The sequence below is a fragment of the Sinocyclocheilus anshuiensis genome, unplaced genomic scaffold (genome assembly GCF_001515605.1).
Source record: "Sinocyclocheilus anshuiensis isolate Anshui unplaced genomic scaffold, SAMN03320099.WGS_v1.1 scaffold1538, whole genome shotgun sequence".
Taxonomy (NCBI): domain Eukaryota; kingdom Metazoa; phylum Chordata; class Actinopteri; order Cypriniformes; family Cyprinidae; genus Sinocyclocheilus; species Sinocyclocheilus anshuiensis.
The window spans coordinates 586,564-598,949 of record NW_015547762.1 but is presented as its reverse complement, the minus strand read 5'-3'; positions in this window follow the sequence as shown (position 1 = coordinate 598,949).

Sequence of the window (12,386 nt, the reverse complement as noted above, 5' to 3'; positions counted from 1 at the left end):
TGTTAAATAAAAAAAAAAAAAAAAAAAAAAAAAAAAAAAATATATATATATATATATACTGTATATATTCATTGTTTAATCTACTTCACACCTTCTACTTCAAAAATTTCACATTAAATTCAGTATGTTACATGAGGGAGAGTAGTCAACTGCAATATGTAGAACATTATAAATATAAATTTACATATTTTATATATATATATATATATATATATACACTGCTCTCCCTCATATAATGAAGTTTATTGCTGTACATACTTTCCTTAAAAAAAAAAACATTGAGAAACATTCATCTCAACCCCCCCCTCCCCCAACCCCCAAAAAAGAGAGAATTTAGTCACCATTTTATTTGTTCACCATCAACCAGTCTAATTTGTTATGAGAGGGAATTCCACAACATGTGTGTATTAAAAGAAAATAAACTCCTTTTTTCCCCTCTGTGTAGCTCTGACATGACATAATTATATGTGGTTTTGCACATCATTGCACATCATGCTTCGTATTACAATATTTGTGCATTTGTTTTTCATTTTCCTGTGTGAGCAGCACCAGAGAGAGAGAGAGAGAGAGAGAGAGAGGGGAACTGGATGGTATTGATCAGGTCCAGTTCATTTTCTGTTGTCCCCGGTGAGTTGCTCTGTGGGAAATAGCTAGTTTGTCTCCTGTCACGGTGGTTGTAGAGCAACCGGGGTCCTGTTCTGGTTAGTGATAGTCACTTATCTGGTCAGGCTTTGCAAATATACTTTCTATACAGTCTCCTCCTACTACTGTCAGCTCATTAATGTTGAGCTGGTTACTACAAAATTATAAAGAAAGCACTAATAACTCACATCACTCATTACATAAGAATTCACTTAATTTCTATATCAACCTTTAACAGATAAACAATAGTGCTGATCATCAGCTATAATGCCATGTACATGTAATAAACCAGGATTTTGAAGATTTCTTAATCAGCTTAAAGGAAATGAACTCCTTGTCCACTTCTTATTAACAAACTTAAGCAATAAATGTGTAATGTGTGTAGAAAACTTTCTCTTAGGTTAGCATTTAGACAGAAATCTTTATAAAAAATAGTCTATTACTATTTATATAAATTGTATTTGTAAATGAATGTACTGTGTGACATGAATCTGCTATCATGCAGGTACACCATTGATCAGTTCAGTACGGTGCATTTTTTCCTGACACAGACTGATAGTCAGGCTGGCTAAAGCATTTATTCATTACTTTGGGGCCATCTGTATGTTTAAAAAGTGACAACAGATCCCATGTTAACATTAACGCTGCTTTCCATGTGTGAAGCACTGAGGCGGAAGAGTCTTGGTTTTAGGAACAGCAGATGGCATAGTATTGATTGTGTGCAGTGGTCAATCGGTCTTAAACGCTAGTGGCTTCAGTGTTTAAATGTTTTGCATTTTCCCTTCCTCACACTAGAGACCTGCGCGGGACGGATTTTTCCGTTGTCCCGCTCCCGCCCGCAAAAGCCCGCATAAAAGTAATCTATATAGATTTTTTTTCAGCACATAAAAGAAATTTACATGAAATGGTTCTGTAACATCTCCTAAGATCCACAACATCCTAGCATAAATGCTCCCGATAAAATATTTGTTATTTAGGCTAAGCATCAACATTCACAAACCACTGTTATTTTTAACAGAAAAGCAAGCACAGGCTGCTGCGTGCATGGTTTGGCATGGCAGAATGTGAGCAGCGCTTCCTTTATCACTAAAAGCTGACATCTCAGTTCATCGCGATTTCATAAAGCTCTGTTATAACACAATGAACATATGCACAATGAATCTTTCACAGTGTCTATTGTGAAAGTTATTAGAATGTCAATTACAATGTCAATGTTATTAGTTGTTCTTTTTGCTTTTGTGCAACACATAAATAACAATGTATATGTTTTAGACATTTTTTGTTTAGATAATTTCTATTTTGCGGGAGTTCCGCGAATCATTTTATTCTCCCGCATCCCGCACACACACAAGTCTCTTCCTGCCCGCACCCACACTCGCCCATCAAGAGTTGTCCCGCCCTGCACCCTGTTGCATTGGGTAACGCATAAACTTTTTACCATTTTTTTTTGTTGTTGTTGATTTATGTTGATTTGGTGTATACAGCATTAGTTAATATTATATCTGAGCTGTTTAATAAATATAGTCAGGCCGTCCCATCGTAAGTCCTATGGCATGCAACAGACACCCAATCTAATGTTGCATAAGTCATGGCCTTTTCAAATGGACCACTGACCTCAGATTATAAGAAACCATTGAGAGAAACACAATTTATGATTGCCTTTTATAACATGACTTGACTGTGCAGGTATGGACAGGTAGGATGGGATAACAAATAGAAATGTTTATTTTGTTTAATGCTGCATATTGAGTTAAAGTGTTACATACACTTGTTAACTGATTGTGTAATGTGTAATAAGATCTTTTTATGGTCTAAATGATAGTGTTCCTTAATGCAGCTCTGCGGTTAGGGTTAGTGAATACCAGCTGGCCTATTTTAAGCGCCAGTGATTTGTTCCTTTCTCTGCCCTGCCAGGGCACTTGTCATGTCCCATATCCCCTTTCATGGCATTCTCCACTTAATGAGTTTGTGGATATTAATGACCAACTTGAAGTGAAGCCTCTTATCTTACAACAGTGATGGGACACTGTCACTCTCTCTCGTTCCCTCCCTTTGCCATTGTGAAAAGGTGGTAGATTTGTCATTGCCTGGCACAGATCCCATGCCTGGCAGGTGCCCTGGTGAGAAGTCTGGTAGTAACCCCTCCCGAATGACATGTTTGAGGCTAGCCGTGTGAATAATCTGAAGGTCCGTGGCTTACCCGTTTTCTACGCCCTTGCAGTTGTCCTGGTGACATTGAGGGCAGCTGCTCCAGTGGTTAGGTGCTCTCCTCTTTGCCCATTCTGAACAGATGCCTGTTCCCTTTTGTGCCAGCCTTACCCAGAGGGACCAATTAAGCTTACAGCAGCTGCTGGCATCAGTGCCAGTCAGAGCGGAAGGAGGAGTGTGAAGTGATGAAGAGATGTGAAGGGACTTGAGACGTGAGGGACACTACAGCGTCTTGTACTTTGTTCTCTTAACACCTGCTTGACACTCAAAGGTCTAGATGTGAAGACGGGTCCTTGCAATCACCTGAAACCTGGCAGTCCACCACTGGCATTTCCCCTGTGAACCCTGACCTTTGGTGAGCTGAATGTGAATTTAGATTTTTGTACCTTTTTGCACCTCTTATTGAAGGATAATTCTGATACTGTTGTACACACATATATTTAAATAAATAATTTCCCCCAAAATTACAATTCTGTTAGCATGTAAAGATGTAATTGGCCATCTTTAAGCATGACTGTTGAAATTAAATGGTAACACTTTACAATAAGAACCCGTTTGTAACATTAAGATTAATGGAAGCTGTAGAAGTATTGTTCCATTTTAGAGTGTGTTATTTCAAACATTTACTATTACTAATACATTTTTTTTTTTAATTTGAACGCTTCTTCTGTTAACATTAGTTAATAAATGATTAACTAACTTTAATAATCAATATAATAATTAATATTAATATTCTTTTATTAATTTACAAGGTATGGTTCAGTACTTTTTTTTTTAAATAGTAAAGCACTATTTTGGTTTTCGTTCAGTATCCATTTTAAAAACTATCGGTTGATTAATCGGTAAAATCCAGAATCGGTCGACATCTAGTTGTGTCTCTCCAAACTTAATGATATTAATAAACTGATATGAAAATGAGTGAAATTTGTATATAAAAAAGTGTGCACATTTGTATAGGTTTCAAGAAAATGTCATTACTTTTAATTTGTTACAGTAAACCTTTTTGAAGATGTTACATAATTAAAAAAAAACATCAAACCAACATGAATACGAATAGTACATTGTTAAATACATGAATAAACATATGTTTTAACTAGGTTTTTTAAAATATATATTTATTTTCTTTATCATGAACATTCTTGTTTGTCATTGACCCTTAAACAAAAAGTGAACTCAGAAATGATTTATTATCAGAAATTATCACAGTGCAGTGCACCTTAAATAAGTACAGTATCCTGTCAAATGTATGGTTTATTGCAGAGTTTTGTTTTGATAGGAGTCCAGTGCACTCAAGCTAAGGGCAAGGTCATAATGCTTTCATCTCATCTCTTATTCATACCTTTAATGCCATAACTGGATGAAAACAGCAGTACTGAATGTAAGGAAGCCGGTGTCATTACACATTCAAGTTTTTCCTGTTTGGTCTCTAACAAACAGTGACACACAACATCATGCATGTGGAAAGAAAGCAATGCTGGAATCCCAAAGGACTAAACATTAGCAATATGGAAACATTTCCATGATGTAGGCTCTATGGTGTTGATGGCCTGTGAGAGGCTTCTAGCGTGAGTCCAAAAGTAACTTAAATGTTAACACACAGTAAAATTGCAGCAGACGTGTGAATTATGACTGTCAACCTCCATTTCTGGCTTTATAAGCAGTCAGGGATGCTCAGTGCAGATCGTGTTGCTCTTATTAGTCCCAGCCATCTTGGGTCAAGTCATCAGTTGATGTAGAAGTAGGGTGAGTATTTATGTGTGTTAATGTGGTGTTGGTTTCCGTGACGATAGCATCGCACCAATGACTGATGAGGCCTGGCCTCGTGGGCGACACTTGAGCCTTTCCTGATTTTGACTGGTATGGCACAACGGAACCATCCACTGGTCCATGGTTCATGGTGAGGAGGTTCTTTTTGTACCGTCTCTCATCGGAGCTCTCCAAAGTACATCAACAGTCTTGCTGCCCATCTTGCTATTTGTCTGTCTACATTAGCAGATCCTCTAAGCCTCAGAGGGCTCTTCTTATGTTTCCGCACTTTAAAACTTCCCAAGGTCACATCCCGTCCATGCACAGACACTTGGCTGAACAACAGGTCTCAGAGGTGGACAGAGATCTTTGTTGGCACACTTCACATAAAAGCCACAGACACGTACGTTCAGATGAGCTCTGTAGTTTGTGCCAGGATTGAAAAGGGACATCTTGGTATTTTGGGTCGGGGTGCAGTGGCATCCCTCCAGTCATACACTGACTGTTCCTCTTGATTCCTCCTATTCAACTTAAGGGAGCAAATGTCACCACATTATGCAGCTTTGTTAACTTGCATAGCAGATGTGGGGACATTTTTAAATACAGTGCACCTAAGGTCACTTCTCGCTAAGGCTGGGTATCGAGTTTGATACTTCTTAGGCACCAACCGAATTGCCTCAATGCCATTGAGTATCGAAAAATGTGAGCCAGTAAGCATGCAGCATGCTTGATGTGCCTGAATCAAGTGCTTGTGATTGGCTCTGGTGAGGCATCAAGGAAAAACACTAGTTTAGGCAGGTTATGCCCAGAGACATGGCTCACACGTGAGGCTATAGTGTGTAGATGTAAGGCTACGTTTACACTAGTGTGTTTTAAAATGAAAATGAGCCTCGTCCATACTGGAATTTCCACTGGGTTTCAGAAAAGATCTCCATCCCCACTACTCGACGGAAAACACGTGTTGCATGACCATTCATGCACACTGTAGCATCATGCCACAAAACACAATTTATAAGATTTAGACTACGCTTTTACTCAAACCTCACTATAAACCACAGTTGAGTGTTTGTAATAACTTCCGATTGCGATCTAATGTGTGTTTTGGCCATGTAATGTTGTTGAAATGTGCTATTTGTAACCTTTTATATCAAGCTAATCGCTACACCTGCTTAGCATTTGTCATATATAACCCTGTGTTGTTATGAAAATAGGCAGCATCTCAAGAAAATCACATACAAATCATATACTCTTGTAATCGTGTTTATTAGCTTCATGTTTCAAAATGTTGAACTGAACATGGAATTGAAATGGACGTTCGTGATCGGAAGAGACAGGGTGGGTTATGAATGTGTAATACGATTGACATATGAACAGCGAATGAACTTCCTCATTCAGTCAGAACAGCGATCGTGAAAGAGAAAACACAGGCAGACAGCGCTAGAGGCAGCTAATGCTCATTAATAAATCAGTGGAAAATGAATAGAAATGATAATTCTGTCTGAGCTATGTGTTTTAAAATGAACACACACCAGTGTAAACACCCTTAAAGACGTGGAAACTGATTTGAACTGATTTATTAAAAACTATTTACACTGATTTATTGTGTTGGCTACTTTTTTGTTCCTTCGTGCTTTTTTGCTCTTTGTTGCAGTGGCTCAGGAGATGAGTCTTTAAGTCTTTAAAGGGTTAGTTCACCCAAAAATGAAAATTAGCCCATAAATTACTCACCCTCAAGTCATCCTAGGTGTATATGACTTTCTTCTTTCAGACAAATCCAGTCGGAGTTATATTAAACATTGGCTTTGATCTTTCAAGCTGTTTAATGCCACTCAGCGGGTGTTGCATGCATCAGTCCAAAAGAAGTTAAATAAAAAGCGCCCATCCATAAAAAAAAGTGTCTCACACGGCTCCGGGGGGTGAACAAAGGCCTCCTGTAGCGAATCGATGTGTTTTTGTAAGAAAAATATCCATATTCAAAACGTAATAATCACTTTAATGTAGCTTGCGCCAACAGTTGTACACGGAAGCAGTTCCGGGGAGATGACGTATGAGGTTGGCGTTGCGCATGTGCCGCTCAGAAGTGACAAACGCGGAAGCGCAGGGGAGAGATCAAAACAAAACAACTGTCACTTATTAGAAGTACAAAACGAGGATTTGTAAAGAAGAATGTTGGAGGATTTCGATATAAGCCAAGAGGAGACTGGTTTTCCTTTGCTAAGTAAGGAAACTTTGCTTCCTTTGCTCCTGTTAACAAACGTTGGTTTTCACGAGACTCACCGGCGCATGCGCAACGCTGACCTCATTTTTGGGTGAACTAACCCTTTAAGTAATGTTTAGGGTTGAGAATCGAAAATCGATTCCAATTTCAGAATTGGATACTTAAGGTCAGGAATTGGATACTTGTTATAAAATTACAATTTCAATGCCGCCTATCGATTCCTGTATGCACTTCTTTTTTCCCATCTGTGAAGACCTGACCTAGCGATCTGCCAGGACCTGGCTCGCTAATCTAAGCACTCCGAAGTTTGTCTACACTTACAGTCAGAAAAAAAAGCTAAGTATAAGCAGCAGCTTTCATGTAAATGAATGAAACAGCTTCACAGTATTTTCAACCACACATATCATTATTTCTGTAACAAACATTCAAATAATCAGAAGTACTGGGATAAAAGTGTATAGTTCCGATATAAACTCTGATGTGTGCGGTAGTGTTCAAAATAGAGTAAATCACCTATTGAACATAATGTGACACTTCAAATAAAGATTTATCTATTAAATTATGTCAGTAGGTGGCGAAAAGAGGCTGTTAAAATGTTTGTCTTTGAATCATTCAAGAGATTCGTTCAAAAAAACGCTGATTCATTCAGTAATGAAACAAGTAAATCTTTGAGTGAGTCATTGAATCATTCATTCATAAATTACATCTGATTTTGTTTAGTTGCCTGTTTTTCTTCAGAATCTTGAGAGAACCAGAATCTCAATTAAAAAAAATAAATAAATAAATAAATTTGTCCAGAATCATGTAGCTCTATTTTTCACACAAGCAGCTCTTCAATAAGTCATTTTTTTCTGTCAATAACTGATTTTTGTTCATGGTATTCAGCTGCGACTAAATGTTTTGCAAAAAGAGACAAAGAATAAATACGTTTGATATAATTTTTTAAATCACACTGGAATAGAAACTGGAAATCTAAAAGAATCAGAATCAATAAGCAGAATTGGAATCAGAATTGATAAAATTCAAATGATACCCAACCCTAGTAATGTGTAATGTAGTCTTGTTAAAACGGATTTCATAAAATTGGTACAAAAAAAAATATTGTTGAGGAACTTATATCGAAGTCAAGGTATCAGTATCGAAGATATCGATATCGATTTTTGTTTTAATGATACCCACCCCTACTCACACATTGTTTTCTCATCAGTTAAACTGTAAGACCCATGTGTACTTCATTTTCCATGTTCTGTCTAACACACAATTGCTCTGGACCCATTCAAAGTACACTCCTTGGACTGTGCGTGGATGGAAGCTTTCGGCACATGAACACTAGCCTGTGGACCTTTGTTTTCGAGCACTCAATTCACTCGCCTATGCCTGTGCCTGTTATATATTTGCACAATTTTGCGCAGACACTAAAGCGGAGTTGCACACAGACAGAGGGTCTCATTGACTCACTGAGGTGAGGTCTCAAATTCATATTTATATGCACAGGTGATATTCGTGGGCCTGAGCGGAGTAAAGTAAAATAAATCTGTTATTAACAGTATTTTCTTTGCAGGGCCTCAAACTGGGGAGTTAAACTGCATCCCCTTGTCTCCATTTGGGCTTGTGTTTGTTGCCAACTATGATATGATTGCTCTGCCTTCACATATGGTTTCAGGAATGCCTGTTAAACAGCTGGCCCATAGCACTGGGACTTAGAATCATTGACGGAACTGTTTAGAGTAAGATATACATGCGGAGTACAACCAGACAATAGTCCACAACTCACAATTCCCTTTGATCCAGTCCCTGCCAAGAGAGCGTTCCGGAGCTATGCCACACTCCATTTCTGCCACACTTGTTTTGTCCCATGAGATTCTACGCTACCTTAACACTAGTTTGAAAGCTGTGTTAAGTGTTGCTGGTCTACCGGAGAAGCATTTAATGGCAGCTGTGCCGTCCCACTGGGAATCAGAGGATGAGCCCCTGGGGAATTGCTGCAGAAGCAGGAAGGGTATCTCCCGCTGTCAATAATGAGATTAATGATGTGACAAAGATGGAACGGTGGAGAATCGGACTGCTGTTAAACGGAATTAGTTGTCAGATTTGGAGACGGGATCAGAGAACATGAGATGACACGGCTTGATAATCCCTAAGAGGATGCAGGGTGTCACTGCTGCCCTGTCATAACATTGATGAGGAGCGCAGGGAACATTCCAGAAAGTGTGAAATAAATACTATAGCAGTTGTCACACTATGAGCATCTCCATTTCAGTTCCAGAGAACACGTTAGGACAAGTGGTGCTGCTTGAATGTCTGTATTTACTTTTGTTCCTGTCTTCCTTCCTTTCCCCAGCTTTCTCCCTTCATGTCCTTTTTTAAACATTTATTTTTGGCATTTTTGCCTTTATTTGGACAGGACAGTTTAGAGAGTTGAGAGAAAGTGAAGTAGGAAAGAGAGAAGGGGACGGGTTTGAAAAGGACCACAAGCCAGGACTCGAACTTTGGTCTGCAGAAGAACAACTGCGCTATCTGTCGGAGTGCTGACCACAAGCCTGCTGGGTCTGACCCTTCCCTTTTTTCCTTTTCTTCTTCCTTTCTCTCCTTCCTTCCCAGATGACATTTTCCTTACTTCCTTACTTCTTTCCTTTCATCCTTCCTTCTGTCCTGTGAAAAGGACATGATGTGTGTCCAAGTATGGTGCCATACTCAGAATTTGTGCTCTGCATTTCACCCATCCAAGTGCACACACATAGCAGTGAGTAGTGAACAAACACACACCCAGAGCAGTCGGCAGCCATTTATGCTGTGATGCCCAGGGAGTAGTTGGGGGTAGGGCTGTCGCGACCGCAGCAACCGCGATTTTTGCGTGTTTTCTTTTTTCGTAAGGTTATGCCCTTCTCATTTTACACTTCATGCATGTGGACTGAATATTACTACATATTTCCTTTCTTCCTACATACCTACCTTCCTTCCTTCCTTCCTTCCTTCCTTTTTAAATCATTGTTGCAGACCATTTAATCTAATCTATATGCCATTGTTTACTGTTATTTTGCTTTGTAGTCCTATTGTATGTCATGTACAAAGCATCATAAAAACAGACTAACAGGTGAACTAGACTAACTGGCCACTAAATTGGTGGCAGTCATATAATTTCCAAGACTTCCTCTGAATTGTTTGTGTAGTTGTGCTTTTCCAAAAAAAGCTTTTCCTTTTTACGTTAACGTCACCACTCAGTTATCCCAAGCACCCCAGCATAAAGTCCAGACTGTAGACCGAAAAATAACATGGGAACCTGTCAGAAAAATGAGTCTGTGTGTGTGACAGAGAGGGATAGATAAAGGTGTGAGCTCGCAGTGCTGAAGCCGAAGTGAGTTGAGTAAATAATCGGCCGTCTGAGGAGCCGCGGGTGTGGGGCTGGCGTGTCAGCAGGCGATGGATGAGACTCCAGGCCTGATTGTAAAGCCCAGCAGGTTGTGTTGGTTGAGTGAGTCTGTGCCGAGTGGAGTCTCAATCTTCCCTCTAATAGGCCACTGACAGGCCTTTACCACACACATATACACACACTTGCGAGTACACACATCAATAAAAGTGTCCTGACAGGGACCACAGCCTCAGCTTTGGTACCTAGCACGCAGTACTACACTAAACTGGCTGCGCACATGCACACAAAGACACGGGTGGCATCAATTCTGTGGCGCTATCATTAAACAATAGGTAAGGTGGAACAATACAGCGAAGTGCGTAGTATACGGCTGGCTGTGTAAGACACAAGCTCTCTGACAAGCCATATTTGTCATCCGCTGGAACGCAGGCAGGTCCGACATCTGCGGTACAGATGAGAGGTGTGTGAAAAAGTGACTTTGAGCCAGACAACTAATCTCGCTGCCTCACATACTCGACCCCTTGTCGCAGGCCCACACACAAGTGTTTGCTCCCTCGCTTATGCAGTCTGGTAATACACTCCACAGCTCAAACACTCCATCACATAAAGCACACATAAACCCTCATAAAGGGTCCTCTGTATTACACACAGTTGTACAGTCGGACACATCCCTCCACTGTGTGCCATGCTGGGCTGAGATTTGATCATTGGTAAATGTTTGTCGAAGATGAATTCCCCCCGGCTGATACTGAAGTGTGTGTGCGTTTATGGGTCCAGTGATAAATGGAGAAGGGTGCCCTAGAGTAGAAGACAGGGAAAAATAGGAGGAGGAAGGTTTTCTATTGCGACAGGAAATGTGAGTTTGTTTTATAACATTATGGAATGGCCATTAAACGCACCCTGGAAAAAGAAGCTGTTCAAATAACCAGGGAGAGGCATATTACCAAAACAATACATTTGTATTTGCTTTTATTTACTCTTTACTTATTTTGCTTAATTCACATTTTCTTTCTTTCTTTCTTTCTTTCTTTCTTTCTTTCTTTCTGCTTTATTTTTCCTCCTTGCTTCCTTTTTCCTATCTTTTACTCTTCCTTTTACTCTTTTACGCTTACTCTTTTTTTCCCTTCTGTCCATTCATTAATTTATTCATTCCTACCTTTCTTTCTTTCTTTCTTTCTTTCTTTCTTTGCCTCCTACTTTAGTTTTCTTCCTTCAATTTTTCCTTTCCCCATTCATTCATTCATTCCTGTCATTTTTCTTTCTTTCTTTCTTTCTTCCTTTCTTCTTTCCTTCCTTCCTTCCTTCCTTCCATCCTTTCCTTTCCTAATTTATTTTATTATTATTCATTCCTATCATTCATTCCTGTCATTTTTCTTTCCTCCTGCTTCACTCTTTTCTTTCTTTCTTTGCAATAAATGATTCTTTTCATTAGGGATGCACCGATACCACTTTTTCCAGTACTCGCCCGATACCGATACTTTTATTTTTGGTACTTGCCAATACCGAGTACTGATACCGATACATTTGTAAATTTTTTAAATATTGGGTACAGAAACCAAAAGAGTATGTATAATGTTAGTTGGTTAACTTCATTTATCAAATAGATACAGTCAAAAAAAAAATATTCAGACACCTTCAACATTTCTCACATTATCACAGTTTATTCGCTATAGTTTAGAACATGGTAATAAAATATGACAAAAACTCAGAGTTAAACTGTACTGGTAGTCCACTGTATGAAGAATTTTTGGGTATAATTTGTCACAGTTTACTTTATTTTGCTATCCTCACTTACGTAAATGAGCAATAGTGTCCTGCACCCACTAGTAAAAAAATATATAAGAAATGATATCTGGTCTCTGAATAATTTTTGGTTTGACTGTATATCCTTCGGTTATTTACTGTAATCACGCGCTTTGCTGTAATAATGCAGGGAACCACTCGTTATAAATCTCCTAACTGTGATATTTTCAGAAATCGAAGTAGCGTTTTTTTTTTCATCTGAAACGTGCTGCGATTTATATTCCAAAGCCACTCAAACACTCAAGCAAGCAACGCGCAATGCGTGCACGTATATTTGTACTGGTGTAGAATGAGAGGGACAAGTACAGTACAGACTAGCGCATTTCACACAGGCTGCTAGATTCACTTTCGCCAGAAAGTCGTGTATGCCTAAGGTTGAAAATAAATGATGTTTATAGT